We start from the raw sequence: 14,822 nt of genomic DNA, 5'->3' as shown, positions 1-14,822 counted from the left end.
GAGGCTAAGGATAAAGGCAAACTTGTTTCTGCCATATTTCTAGACCTATTTAAAGCATTTGACATTGTATCTCATCACATTCTTCTTCATCAGCTCTCCCTACTAGGTCTATCGACCCTCTTCTATGGTTCCAAATTTATCTGTCAGAAACATATCTGTCAGCTAGATGCAAACCTCTTTCTCCCTTCCTGATTTTCTCAATAGGTGTCCCACAAGGCTCCATACTTGCACCTATTCTTTTTAACATCTTCACTAATAATATACATGCTGTCAACAAGCATGTCTCCATAATCCAATATGCTGTTGATTCTACATTTATATGCATAGCTGGTAGCCTTCCATTACCACAACACAAAACTCAAATCTCCTTCACAAACAGAATTATGGCTGAGCAATGCACAGCTGCTCCTGAACCCCAAAAATACAAAGCTACTACTTTTCATTCTCAAATCCCATTCACACATGAAATATAACTTTTCTGTTACATCCTCAGACAATGCAGGTCATCCCTCATATAAAACTTCTTGGCATGATACTTGATGACAGTCTTAAATTTGACCTGCATATGCATATACATCATAATGGTTAAAAAAATCCTCATAAAATGGAGGCCAAAATTACCTCAATGCTACTACTAGAAATTAATACAATCACCAGTCTGCTACCATCCTTGCTATATACTTCCCCCATACTAACAAATTTACAGATTACCCTTAACAAACTTGAACCCTGCTACAATAAAGTCTCTAAATTCACTATAGCTAAACCTCACAGAACACAATAATGTATAACCTTAAAGCAACTCAACTACAGCTCCCCAACCATCTCCTATACTTACAGTGGTAGCTTTGCATTTTGGGGATTCAGGAGCAGCATGATAACCCAAAAACCTCAGCGATGTCCAGCACAAACAAAATATTCTCCACCCATATTAAACCAACAGATCATTGCAATCCAAGTAAAAATCTCTCCTCCATATTCATAAGCCTACACTCTCAGAAGGCAATTCAACATAGCTGCACTGCAAGATCCTGGAACTCTACTCTCCTATCACTTAGACAAACCTCTATCCCATCCTCCTTTAAACATGGCCTGCATCTACACCATATCAATCCTTTGAATTGCTCCTGTGCACCTGCAACATAATCTTTAGACTCCTTCACTTTATCTATGCTATGCCACTTCATATGTCTACATGTCACCCCTGCTTTTTCTTTTACCTTGTTCAATATGCAAGTATTTACGATACCTAGTACAATATTAGTGTTACTAATATACAACTAGATTTGCAGGCCTACTTAAGGCAAGGCAGGTAGGCTAATGCATTTTGCACAGTTCAAGAAAGTAAGAGCAGGATGCAAAGATGCTGACACGGGAAAGCATCAAGGAATAGAAGTCGATTGAAGTTACAGACTTAATATGCATAGAAGGATGAAATTTACCACTGAAAGTACAGTTATGTAAGAACTTACCAAAACAGTGCATGGCCTACTGAGCACTGCTTCAGTATTCCAATGTCTGTGGGGTCATCCTGCTGTGGGTGATCTAACATCTGGCTGGGGTATCAAGGCCAAAAAATCTTTTTGACTTTCTGCATGTCCAGCATATCATCTCAGCTTGCAGGTGTAGGGGTACATAAGAGTACATATGAGCATAGGATCCTCAGAGTATCTAAACCCAAGAGAACTGTGGAGAGGGCCTGAGTGAAAACAGCATAAGAAACATGTCCAGGTAAGAAGTTGGGAAGGAAACTGCCCACTTCAGTCCACAAGGCACAGGAAAGAAGTTGGTAGGAGGGAGAGAAACAATACTGTAACAGTGATCAGAATTGCAATTACTGTTATGGTAAGTTCTTACTTAACTGCACTATGTCCTTCCTTAGATCACTGCTGCAGTATTCTAATACTTGTGGGAGAATCCCAAAGCTAACGGTTGTTGAGGTGGTAGGATTAGGTAAAGGAGTGTTGCCTACTAGTCCTAAGAGAAATGATCTAGCAAAGTTGGTCCTAGATCTGGAAAAAGCATCTACTATGTAACATTTGGTGAAGGCACATACGGAGGTGAACATAGAGTCCATCAGGATGGATCTGGAATCAATGTCTTTGAAGAAGACACCAGAGGGGGATACTGCTCTGGGGGAATGGACTTGACTGTGATCGACAGTTTTTTTGCATGAAAAGTATAACAGAAAGAAATGGACTTTGAAATCAAGTTGAGATTGTCTGTTTGGAAATAGAGCTTTCCAACTTACCCTACTGAAAGGAGACAAAGCTGGTCAGACTTCTGGAATGGTTTAGTTTTCTCCAGGTGAAATCTTAGCTGGCTGTGTACATCCAGAAAGTGAATGATTCTTGTGCTTCTGCTTTGAGGATTAGGAAAAAAGGTTGGCAAATGGAACGGATTGGTGCAAAGACTGCTCATTGACCACTTTAGGCATAAGGAGGAGGAGTTGCCTTAAGAGTTTGCAGCTCCGAAACTCTTCTAACAGATGTTAGAGCGATCAGCAGTACTGCATTTCAGGTACAGAATGTAATAAAGTTAAAGCTACTGGTTAAAAGGGTGGCAGGGTTAAGTTTCTCCAAAACAAAATTCAGATCCCAGGGAGAAGGGTTAGCTTTCCAGGGAGAATTCTGGTGAAGGACACCTTTTAAGAACTGTTTGACTTCAACTCTACAGAAAAGTGGTGGAATTAAAGGCGAGCATCCAGAAACAGCAGGTAAGCAGGCTTTAATGGAGGAGTAGGCTTGAGCTCTTAAGCTGGCGCACACATGTATGATTGAATAGTAAGTATAAGAACCAAATAAGAGTCCTCATTCTTCTTGTGACGCCATATGGAAAATCATCTCCATTTAGAAGTGTAAGTTCTTTCACCTCCTGGAGTACCTGCAGCACGTCCTCTGAGAACTGGTGTCTGAAGGAGATTAAGACTCTCATCACCTAGGGAGGCAGGTTGACAGCCTGAAGGTTGGGGTGGATCAGAGAGTCCTTGTTCTGAGTAAATCTACCCTGCGGGGTAACTTGAAGTGATTGTCCTTGGGCAGATGAATTACAAAAGGAACTAATGCTGTGGGCCAGAAGGGAGTCACTAGCAAGATTTCTGGATTGTCTCTCTGGATCTTCAAGAGACCCTTTGTGACCTGGGGGGGTTGGGGGAATGGTGTACAGGAACCTTTCCTCTAAGTTGAAAGATATGGCATCCATCCTCTGCGCTGGGTGACAAGAAGTCCAGAACAGTCTCAGTTGTCCATTCTGGTCTGATGCAAAAAGATCTACATGAAGTGTAGCCCATTTGTGGACTACATCCAGAAAAACCTCTGTACAGTGGGGAATCTTCTCTGGATTTGCTGGGTTTGTCTGTGAAGATACTGTCCTCTGAACGATGTAAACTGCCCATAGGGACAGCTTCTTTCTATGGCTATGTCCCACACTCTCAGAGCTATCCCCATACAGCTGATAAGACTTGGTATCTCCCTGTTTGTTGATGTAGCGCATCCTTGAGGTGTTGTCTATGATCATTTTCAGTGGGCCTGGGCTCCCACAGGTAAGAATACCCGTAAGGATAAGGGTTTTCATCTCCTTCACATCAATGTGCTCCTTGACTTCTCTGGAGGACCACTATCCCTGAACTGTTGTGGACACTATGCAGGCAACCCAGGTCAGGTCACAGACGTCTGTATGCAAGTCCTCGGTGGGTGTGGGTGGTAGAGAGGGAACTCCTGTGTTAAGTGCTACCTGAGATTTCCACCATTACAGCTCCTTCTTTATAAAAGGCAAGACTAGGATTTCGAAGTTCAGGAAGTGACAGCGTTGATACCTAAGGGACTTCATGGTATCACTGGTAAAGCTATCAAAGGTAAAGCTGAGAACTGAAAGTGGGATGGAAAACCTGAGAAATTTCCTGCAGGTAAAGTGTATAACAATGTGCAGACATGCATCCTTCAAATATAGGGTAACCAGAAAGGCCTGAGGATGGATGAGGGAAGTAGAGTCTGTAGACAGAGCATCTTAAAGGATGAATTTTCAAAAAATTGTTGGGATAAGACAAATCTAGTAAAGGGCCTTCCACATTCCCTCTTTCCTGGGGACCAGGAAAAGTCTCGAGTAGAAACCCTTGCCTCAGCCTAAGGAGGAACTGATTCTACAGTCTCCTAAGAAAAAAGTTCCTGTAGGTGAGGGTGGTGAGGTGAGAGTGATTGTATGTGGGGATGATTTTTATACAGGAATTTCATGTACTCTGATACTGTGTAGAACCTCTGTTTTCTTGGGTGCGGGAAGATGAGAATTTGGATTAGAAGTAGACACCAAAGCATCTAAAAAAAGGCTTCAAGGACAAAAAAAAAAAAACACGCCCAAAAGCTTATGATCCTCAACTTTCAATAATTTGTAGTACCTTTTCTATAAGTCTGTGACATGTTTAATGTTCCACTCAAAATGCTGTATCACTCTGGAAATGGTTTTCACAAAGGAATTTCATCTGCTGGGGACTCTGGCAATAATGAACTCTCATCATCTGAGGTCAACTGTCCAGTACAGTCTACTTTAAAGGAACAGGCCACTGAGTCCTCAATGGAATCCAATTCCTTGGCGATGGCAACTTCTTCTAATATATTCTGCAACCATTGTGTATGATGGAGGATAAGACCCATTTGTCTAGGGTAATGAACTGCAGTCTTAGAGAAAGAGGAATGAGTGGACTAAGGTGGGATGGAGGAGGCAGAAGGTCTGTCTAAGAAAGTGGCCTTTCCAGGCTTGGAATCCTGCTAAGGTTTCTTTTGACTTCTTTTCAACAGATTTTTGTTCCTTCTGAACAAAGGTAGTGGACCTAAGAGGAACAGTTCCTTTGGTATCTAGGAACTAAAGTAAGAAAAATTTGCTTAAGGTCCTGCTTGACTTTACCTTTTTCCTACAATGTTTTGAAAGGTTCAGCTGCAACAGAGTAAAAAAGGAGGTCCCTATGGCAATGGGAGTCCAGATGCTTGGCCATGACATCTGGAAGGGAATGAAAATAAAAAACAAGCAAACCTGTGGATGGTTGAACCAGTGGCCGCAGCCCTACAGGAAGTCTCTTGCAGCATCATAGCACCATTTAATAGAGTGTCTGGCAACCTATGTTACATTGCTGACTATAGATACAGCCAATGACTTGTGTTCAGAATCTTCACATTCAGCCAGATTCTTATTCAAGGTTCCCCAAACTGGATAATACATACTTAACCATTTGTGTTTGGAAGTTAAGAGCTCTGATATCCAATACGGTAGTGGTATAAACTAATTCCATGCCTGTCCACAGCCCTACTGTCTTTATCAAACAGTCTGCACATTGGACTCGGGGGGAAAAGTTTGGTGCATTTATCAGTAGATAGTAAGAAAACTGAAAGGTCTGGTACCAGACTTTTATCAAGGAATTTTATATACTCAGGAACTTTGAAGAACCTGGCTTCTTAGGTACAAGAAGTGGAAGCAAAAACATATAAAAAGGTTTCAGGGATGAGGGGCATAATTGAAGGCTTAAGATCCTCAACTTCCAATAATTCATAGTACCTTTTCTGTAAGTTTATAGGTTCATAGGTGTGTACTAGGCTAATGGCCCTGAAGCCTTTACAAGCCTAGCCCATTGAAGTGACCTGGCATTGTCCACCTGATATTAGTTCCCAGTGCCTCTATCAAGTAGAGCCACTGGAGTAATCCCCAGGGTGAATATTCTATTTCTCACCCCACTCATCAAGATTTCTCTTCAAGAGGGCCAGTGAGGTGCTCTGCTTGACATGTATGGTGAGTCTATTCCAGAGCATAGGGAGACTCTGGGTTATGAACCTGCCCCTCCAGCATGTTCTGTTAATTGTGGCAATGGGGTTGAGGTCCCTGGAGTGTGTGGTGCAGAGGGTTGGGACTTCTTTAGATGTAGCATTTCTAAGAGCTGGGTCAGACATGGCTTTGTAAGTCAAGCAGAGATTGCCTCTTAGTTAGACAATATGAGACAGAGAACAGCTGGAGTTTTTTTGAGTCTGTCAGTGTACAAGTGTTTAAGGCCTAGAATCCTCTTTGTGAAGTACTTTTCTGGCCTTTCCAGCTGTTGTATGTGTCTAGTGAGGTACATGCCAAATGGGGCATCATACTCGATGATTGGCCTAATGAGGAAAGAGTAGACAGAGATGATGAAATCTTTCTTCCTGGATACAAAACCCTTGGTAATGAGATGTGCCACATAGAAGGACTTTCTGACCACAATGACAATGTGGTGGTCGAAGGAGAGGTTGCAGTCAACCTGTGTCCCCAGATCTCTTATAATGCCTTCAGTGTTCAGTGGACTCCCATCAATGTGGCAATAAGTGGGAACTGAGTTTTTCTCAAGGGGATGACGACATTTGACATTAAGCTTAAGGCCATTGTTTCGACATCACTCACTGGTCTCAGTGAGGGCTTTCTGTAGGATGTCTACATTACTTGAGGAGTTAATAATGGCTCCCAGCTTGCAGTCATCTGCAAACCTGGTCACCCAGAGTCACTCTGTATTGGCCTGAACTTCTGAGAAGTAGACGCTAAACAGGAGAGGACCCAGGACTGATCCCTGTGGGACTCAACTCGTGACTGGTAGGCAGTCTGAATTGAAGTCCGCTACTTTCACACTGTGGGTTCTATCCGTCAGCCAATTTTCAACCCACCTAGTGATATAGGGGTTGATGCCTAGTTTGGTGAGTTTATCAATAATTCCTGAGTGGGGAATGGTATCAAAGGCCTTGGCCAGATTGAGGTCGGCTGTATGAACTGCCTTGCCTTCATCCACAGCTCTGGAGATTGACTCAAAGAAGTCAATCATGTTGAGCAGGCATGATCTACCTTTCACAAAACCAAACTGTGTGAGATCTAGAGTTTGGAGATTCCCAATATCCTTGTTAATTAGGTCCATGATGATGCGCTCCATAACCTTACATATCAGACTCATCAGGCTAATGGGGCGATTAATGGGGCGATAATTCCCAGGCTCTGTAGATGCTCTCCCTTTATGGAGAGGGATGACTGTAGCAGTGCGCCATTTGGTAGGGACAAAGCCTGAGGTGATGCTGTGATTGAACAGGGCACACAGATGTGGTGACAGTTAAATTTGTAGTTCATGTAGAACACATCCAGGGATACTGTCGGGTTCCATGGAAGCTGTATTCTTGGCATTGGATAATGCAGCTTTAACCTGTGCTGCAGTAATGCTGTGTGCTTGGCATTCCTCCGGTATTGTGATTGGTTCTTTAGGGGGGAGAGAGGGGTAAAGTTGGTACTGAATCTGTCAGCCAATATGTTGGCAATATCTGTTGGCTCAGTTTAGGAGGTACCATTTGTGCAGTAATTCAGAGCAAACCTAGGTGTTGCTTTGGTGATTTTTTATATAACTATAGAAGGCTTTATGGTTATTTTTAGTGTCTTCCGCAGTTCTGCCTTCATAGCTGGCTTTAGAGGTTTTTAATGAGTGATCTCAACTTTTTGTTGAGGCTAATAAGGGAGTTTTTCCAGTCTTGGGACTTCACCTTTTTCTGCAACAGTTTCTTCCTTCTGTTGTAGAGTTTATTAATGGAAGGGGCCCACCAGATTGGCTTCCTTTTTTGGAGGAGAGAGTCTTGGTTCTGTTGGGTATGGCTAGTTCCATGCATTTATGTACGTGTTTGCACAGTGCACTAGTGTATGATTTGGCAGTCATGCATCTATTTTTCATTGACATGGGTGCCGTGAAGTTAGCCACCTCTGTTTTAAGGAGCCCAAAGTCAGCTTTGGAGATGTTTTTCATGGTGGGGGGGTGAGATGGGGATTTCCATGGTGATTAGTTTGTGGTCGGATCTAACCAGGGAGGAATTGACTATTGGTGTAGAGCAACGGTTGCCCAGGTTAGTAATAACCAGGTCAAGGATGTTGCTTCCTCTAGTGGGGGTAAGAATGTGCTGGTCCACAGCACTGGAAAGTAGAGTTGTGTACACCTACCTATAAATGTAGATGCTCGAGTGTCTTCACTGTTGCAGTCATCACATTTGAGTTATCCCTGCCAGGGTAGCCCTCGGCTGGCCTGAATACCAGAGACTTAGTATTTCTGCTTCAGTTGCTCTCGCTTGAGGACTGACTTAAAGTTGTCAGTGGTATAAAGGAAGGCAGTAGATGCCATTACATCAGTTTTTCTTGCCCTAACCAGTCAGAAACCCACAAAATAGGAGGCCAGGGTCTGGTGGTAGAACACCAGCGGTGGAAAATAAATACAAATATGTTCCTTGTACGGAAAGGAGAACAACAAAGAAAAAGGTAACAAAAAGAAAAAAGGGGGAAGGAGGGAGGGAAACCAGGACTGCAACAGTGAAGACACTCAAAAATCTACATTTATGGTAAGTGTACACCACTGTACTACGTTCTTCACTGTTGCAATCATCACATTTGGGTAGATTCCCAAAGCTGAAGAAATGGGTGGAGGCAGTCATGGAAGGCAGGGGCTGGCTAGCATGCCCTGCAAGACTGCAGAGGCAAAACTACCCTGGATTTGGAAGAGAGAGGCAGGTAGTAATGTTTGGTAGAGGTGTGAACAGATGTCCAGGTGGCAGCCTCCAGGATATCCCTGGTGGAGACTTCTCTGAGGAAAGCTGCAGAGGGGGAGGCTGCTCTAGTGGAGTGTGTTCTGACCCCATTGGGGGGAGACTTGCCATGCTGTTTGTAGCAGAAATGGATGCAGTGTGCTATCCATTTGGAAATGGTTTGCTTGGAGATGGCTTTGTTAACCAGCAACTGATCAGATTTCCTGAAGGGTTTAGTCCTGTCCAGATAGTATCTGAGCTGTCTGTGCACATCTAGAGAGTGCATAATCCTTTCCCCCTTGTTTTGAGGGTTAGGAAAGAAGGTGGGCAAATGGATAAACTGGGTGCGAGCCACACTGGACACCACCTTGGGAATGAAGGATGGATTAGCTCTGCGGGATACCCTGGAAGATGATGAAGGGTTACACTGCCATGAGTGCATGCAGCTGAGACTCTTCTGGCTGATGTGATGGCCAGGAGTAAGGCTGCCTTCCAGGAGAGAAATTTTAGCTCTGCAGAAGAAGCTGGTTCGAAAGAAGGCGGGTGAGCTTTTCCAAGACAAAGTTAGGGTCCCAAGCTGGTGTTGGTGCCCTGCTGGGGGGTATCAAGCTGTTAGCCCTTCTAAGGAACTGTTTGATCAGAGGGTGCGAAAAAAAAAGAGGCTGCTCAGTGGGAAAATTATCTGAAATAGCACAGGCAAACATTTTTATAGAGGAGAAAAAGAGGCAACTGTGTAGTAGGTCAGCTAAGTAATCCAGGATGAGAAGGATGGAGGACTGTGCCGTATTGGCCCACTTAGCCTGGATCCAGGTGCAGAATCTTTTCCATTTACCTGCATAACACTTTATGGTGCTAGGGCGTCTGGACTCTTGGATAACATCCAGAACCTGCTTACTGAGGATGGCAGACTGGTCAGGGTACAAGTCAGGCTGCCAAATTGAATATCTGCAATTGAGGGTGCATGAATTCCCATTCCCTCTGGGTTAGGAGGTTGGGAATCTGAGGAAGGTTCCATGGGGCCGTGGGGCCAGGCTGTGCAGCAGGGGGTACCAGTGCTGTCTGGGCCAGTCTGGAGATATGAGAATGGTTCTTTGTTTTTCCTCCTTATTCTGATCAGTACCTTGGGAATGAGAGGTAGGGGAGGAAAGGCATAGACCGAGAGGTTTACCCAGGGGGAAGGACAGGGCATCCACTTTCCATGCCATGAAGTGATGCTCCCTGGTGCAGAATTTGTTGAGCTGATGGTTGGTGTGGTTGGTGTGGTAGGCAAACATGTCCACCTCAGAGGTTCCCCATTTTTAAGTTATTAGTAAGAAGGTGTTTCTGTTGAGCTGCCACTTGTGGGGGTTCAAAAGTTTTCTTAATTGGTCTGCAGGAAGTTGAGAGAGCCTGGCAGGTATTGTGCTAACAGGTGGAGTTGCATGGAAGAGGCTGTAAACCAAAGGGTCATGGCCAGCCTGCAGAGTGGGTAGGAATGAGTCCCTCTCTGCTTGTTGATGTACCGCATCACTGTGGTGTTGTCTGTTTTGATCAGGAGAACCCCAGGAGAGAGAAGGGGTTTGAAAGCTATCATGGCCTGCTGCACAGCCATCATCTCTTTTTAAATGATGTGCAGGGGGAGTTGCTGGTGGTTCCATTGGCCCTTTATGCACCTGCCATCCAGGTGTATACCCCAAGCATATTCTGATGCATTTGTGGTGAGGGTCTGGGAGGCAGGGTGTGGGGAGAAAGGCATTCCCTTGTTGTGGGAGCAGGTGTTGCCCACCACAGAAATTCCTTCCTCGGGCAAGGAATAATAGGTAAAAGAGTTTCTAGATTTTGAGAGTGTTGACACCAAAGGCTCTTTAGGTACCATTGAAGTTTCCTCATATGTGGTCTGGCATATGGAATAAGGAGTATGCAAGATACCATGAACCCCAGGGCTTGCAGGATTTCCCTTGTAGGAAGCTGGGGCCTGGTGGCCAGTTGAGAGAAGTGAGCTGATAGGAAGCTTTGTTTCTCTGGTGTTAGGCATGCCAACTGGGATGCTGTGTCCACACTTGCTCCCAGGAAGATTATCCTTTTGGTGGGTACCTGTTTGGATTTCATTTCATAGATTGTGTACCCTAAGGAGGTTAGTAGGTCCTTTACAAAGGCCAGGTCTTTGAGCAGCTTTTCTTGGCTGTCTGCCCGAATAAGGCAGTCGTCTAAGTAGGGGTAAATTTGAATATTACTTTTTCTGCAAAAAGCAATGGCTGGAGCCAGGCATTTTGTGATAACTCTGGGAGCAGTAGATAAGTGTTGAGATCCTGCCCTGAAGCAAAGATATTTTCTGCAGGACTCCCTGATGGGAATGTGGAGGTAGGGCTCTTTTAGATCCAGGGTGGCTAGCCAAGCATCCTTGGAGAGCATGGGTAACAGCTGCTGGAGGGTGAGCATTTTGAATTTTGGGATCACCAGGAAGGTGTTTAGAATGGATAGACTGAGGATGGGGCGCCAGGTGCCCTCTTTTCTGGGTACCAGAAAAAGTCTGGCCTACCTGCTCTGCAGGAAAGTACAGTTGTGTACACCTACCATAAATGTAGATGTTAGAGTGTCTTAACTGTTGCAGTCATGACTGTAGGGTTCTCCCCTGCCGGCAGGCAGCCCTCGGTCGGCCAGAATCCCAAAGTGTGGGTCTGGCGTTGGCTGTTCAACCATGCTCCCTGACGTCAGAGCTCCAGGAGTACAAAGCTGACAGCTGACGCCAACTTCTCCAGTCTTTCTTGCCCCAGATGTCAGGAGTCTCAAAATGAAAAAGGTCCTATAACCTATGCAAATACACCTCAGAAGAATGGTGAAAAAAGGAACTACACAAAAGTAGTAAACCAAAAAGGTGTGTAAAAGAGTGGCAACAACCACTAATAACATCCAATGAACCACTCCTTGAGCCAAAAACCTACGACCACCGTATAACAAACACCTTTATTCAGGCCACATAAAATGATCCACTGTACACAAAACGAGTCAGCAATCCAACAATCCAAAATGGTAAAATAATCCACAGGATAGGTCAAGCGCTTTTGTCGATAGACTTCATCAGAACTATACAAAAGTAAAAACAAGAGGGGACAGGAGGGAGGGAAACCCAGACTGCAACAGTGAAGACACTCGAACATCTACATTTGTGGTAGGTGTACACAACTGTACTATGTTCATCGTGTTTCACTGTTGCAGTCATGACTGTAGGGTAGAATCCCAAAGCTGAAAGAAAGGGAGATGGTCATAAAGAAGAAGGGGCGGCTAAAACGCCCTGCAAGACTGCAGAGGCAAAGCCTGCCCTAGACTTAGAGTAGAGAGGTAGATTGTAGTGCTTAGAAAAAGTATGCACTGAACTCCAAGTTGCAGCTTCCAAAATGTCTTTGGTAGGAACTCCCCTGAGAAAGGCCGCAGAAGTGGCAGCAGCTCTGGTGGAATGAGTCTGTATACTCCCTGGGATTTGCTTTCCATGGTGTGAATAACAAAATCTGATTCCATGAGCAATCCATTTAGAAATGGTCTGTTTTGAAATGGCTTTACCTTGGGAACTTGAAGCATAAGAAACAAACAATTGTTCTGATTTTCTGATGTCCTTGGTTCTGTCCAGGTAAAAACGTAGCTGTCTGTGTACATCCAAGGAATGTAAGATCCTTTCCCCTTTATTTTGAGGAGTGTAAAAAGGTTGGCAAGTGGATAGTTTGATTTAAAGCCACTTTGGAAACCACCTTAGGCATGAAAGTAGGATGAGTCCTCAAAGATACCCTGTCTTGATGAAAAATAATATAAGGTTCCACAGCCATAAGAGCTTGTAACTCTGAAACTTTCCTGGCAGAGGTTAGGGCTAACAGAATAGCTGTCTTCCAAGATAAAAACTTGATGTCAGAAGAGGCAGCAGGCTCAAAAGGAGGCAAGGTTAGTTTTTCCAAAACATAGTTGTGATCCCAAGCAGGAATGGGAGGAGATCTAGGAGGTCTTAAGTTCTTAGCTCCTCTGAGAAACTGTCTCATGTGCTGGTGGGAAAAGATGGGAGGGTCTGTATTATAATGAGCAGAAATAGCAGACGCATGTATCTTAATGGAAGAGAAAGAGAGACCCTTATGTAAGAGATCTGTCAAGTAAAGTAAAATTAAAGTAATGTTAGGAAGAAGAGGATCAGAATCCTGAGCCTGCATCCAGGAACAAAATCTTTTCCATTTTCCTGCATACGATTTTCTAGTGCTAGGACGTCTGGCTTCTAAAATGACATCCATAACCTGCTTGGGTAGTAAAGAAGAAATTCAAAGGTCCTGGATTAACCAGGCTCCCAGGCAGAGAGTTCTGACATGAGAGTGTAGAACCTGACCCTGATGTTGGGACAGAAGGTTCGGAGACTGAGGTAAAACCCAAGGGGGCTCCAGGCATAGGTTTTTTAGCGTTGGATACCAAAACTGCCGAGGCCAATTTGGAGCCAGCAAGATTATCATCTTGGGTTTGTCCTGTTTTATCTTCAATACGACCCATGGAAGAAGAGGAAGAGGTGGAAAGGCATATCCCCAGAGGTTCCTCCAACTGAATGACAGGGCATCCACTTTCCAAGCTTCTCTGTGGAAAGTCCTGGTGCAAAAATTCTATAGTTGATGATTGAGATGGGATGCAAAGAGGTCTATGTGAGGACATCCCCAGACTGCTGTTATCATCCTGAATATTTTGGTGTCCAGCATCCATTCGTGTGGATCCAAAAGATTTCTGCTCAGACTGTCTGCCAGGAAGTTTTGTTTCCCTGGTAGAAACTGAGCTTGAAGATCCAGATTGCAAGCAAGAGCTGTGTTCCATAGATCCATGGCTAGTCTGCAAAGGGGGTAAGAATGAGATCCCCCTTGCTTGTTTATGTACCACATAACTGTGGTGTTGTCTGTCCGTATTAGTAGTTGCCCTGGTTGTAAAAGATTCCTGAAGGCCAATAGAGCTTTCTGAACGGCTAACATTTCCTTTAAATTGATATGCAGGTGCTTCTGATCTTTTGTCCAAAGGCCCTGCAGACAGTTGCCCTGAAAATGGGCTCCCCAAGCATAATCCGAAGCATCCGTGGTTAGAATCTGAGTGGCAGGAGGCAGACAGAAGGGTTTCCCTTTGTTTAAGGCACATGCCCTGGACCACCAAAGAAATTCCTTTTGAAGGCAAGGAAGGACAAAGTAGCAGAAGTGTACACCTTTTTGCCCCATCTTTCTAGGGATTGAGAATCCTTTTCAGTAGGAATGGGATTTTTGGCAGAAGCGGCCTTAACTCCCTTAGGACCCTGAGAAATGGTTTCAGGGTCAGCAGAAGGGTTCTTGTATAAAAACTGGTGGGAATCAGGAACCCTGTAATATCTATCAGGCTTAACAGGAGCAGGAGGAAAGGAGTCAGGGGTTAAGTTAGCCTCCGAGAAGGCATCATCCACAATATCCAAAACAGGAGGAATAGCCAGGGGTCTATGTTGGGGAAGAAGAAGAAAATCCCTCAGCCTTTTCTTTGATTCCGAATACTCCTGTCCTTCCCAGTGGAAATGTTCCCTCATTTCATGCAAAGTTTCCCCAAAAGAGAAATCCTCAGGGGGAGAAGCTGAAGGAATGGATTCCTCAGCATCAGAATCCTCATAAGGAGGGAAAGAATATTCCTGGTCAGAAGAAGAAACTGAGGAAACAGAAGCCTGATCAGAGGAATCATAATAAACATCCTGTCTTGGCCTTTTGTCTGGAGGGGGATGTGAACCCCTAATCATAGTAAGTAAATCCTCCGCCATCTTGAGTAACTGTTTCTGTGACTTGGGAGCTGGTTCAGAAGAGGCCTGTGTTGCAGTCTTTGTTTTAGAAGGAGTCTTTGCCTTTGTCTTTGGCTTTGCCTTTATTAGAAACTGAGTAGGCCTGAAAACCCCTTCGGAGGCCGGTACCTGCACAGCGGCTCTGGACCCATCCGAAGGAGCATTGTCCGAAGGTCCTGCAATAGAAATACATAAAGGCCTGGTTGGATCCTCATGAGAGTCCGTTTCGGCCATCTGATCTGTTCTGAAATGGCCGACGACAGGGGCTGCAAAAGCGCCTCACTGACGACGGCCGAACCTGAAGCTGGCTCCGCTTATGCGCTATCATCAGATTTGGACCTCAGAGGCCTGTCTTTATCCTTGCGACGTTTGTGAACTCCGGTAGCCGGAACCGTATCCGACGACATTTTGTAGTTAAAGCGCCTACCGAAGTAATGAAAAGCAAAATCGTACCTTCGCTTAATTGTACTTTGATTGAATCTAGCACAAAACCGACAACTAGCTAC

General features: G+C 44.5%; 1 protein-coding gene across 4 annotated transcripts in view; it reads right to left on the bottom strand.

The window, feature by feature from the left end:
- COPB2 (COPI coat complex subunit beta 2) overlaps positions 1 to 14,822 on the bottom strand; it is a 1,357,654-nt gene that overhangs the window by 996,645 nt on the left and 346,187 nt on the right. The gene's annotated exons all lie outside the window — the stretch shown is intronic.

Source organism: Protopterus annectens, chromosome 4.part1 (assembly GCF_019279795.1).
Source record: "Protopterus annectens isolate FY-2018-M chromosome 4.part1, PAN1.0, whole genome shotgun sequence".
NCBI lineage: Eukaryota > Metazoa > Chordata > Ceratodontiformes > Protopteridae > Protopterus > Protopterus annectens.
Note: the sequence above shows the minus strand (reverse complement) of the source record. Positions and strands in the feature narration are given on the sequence as shown.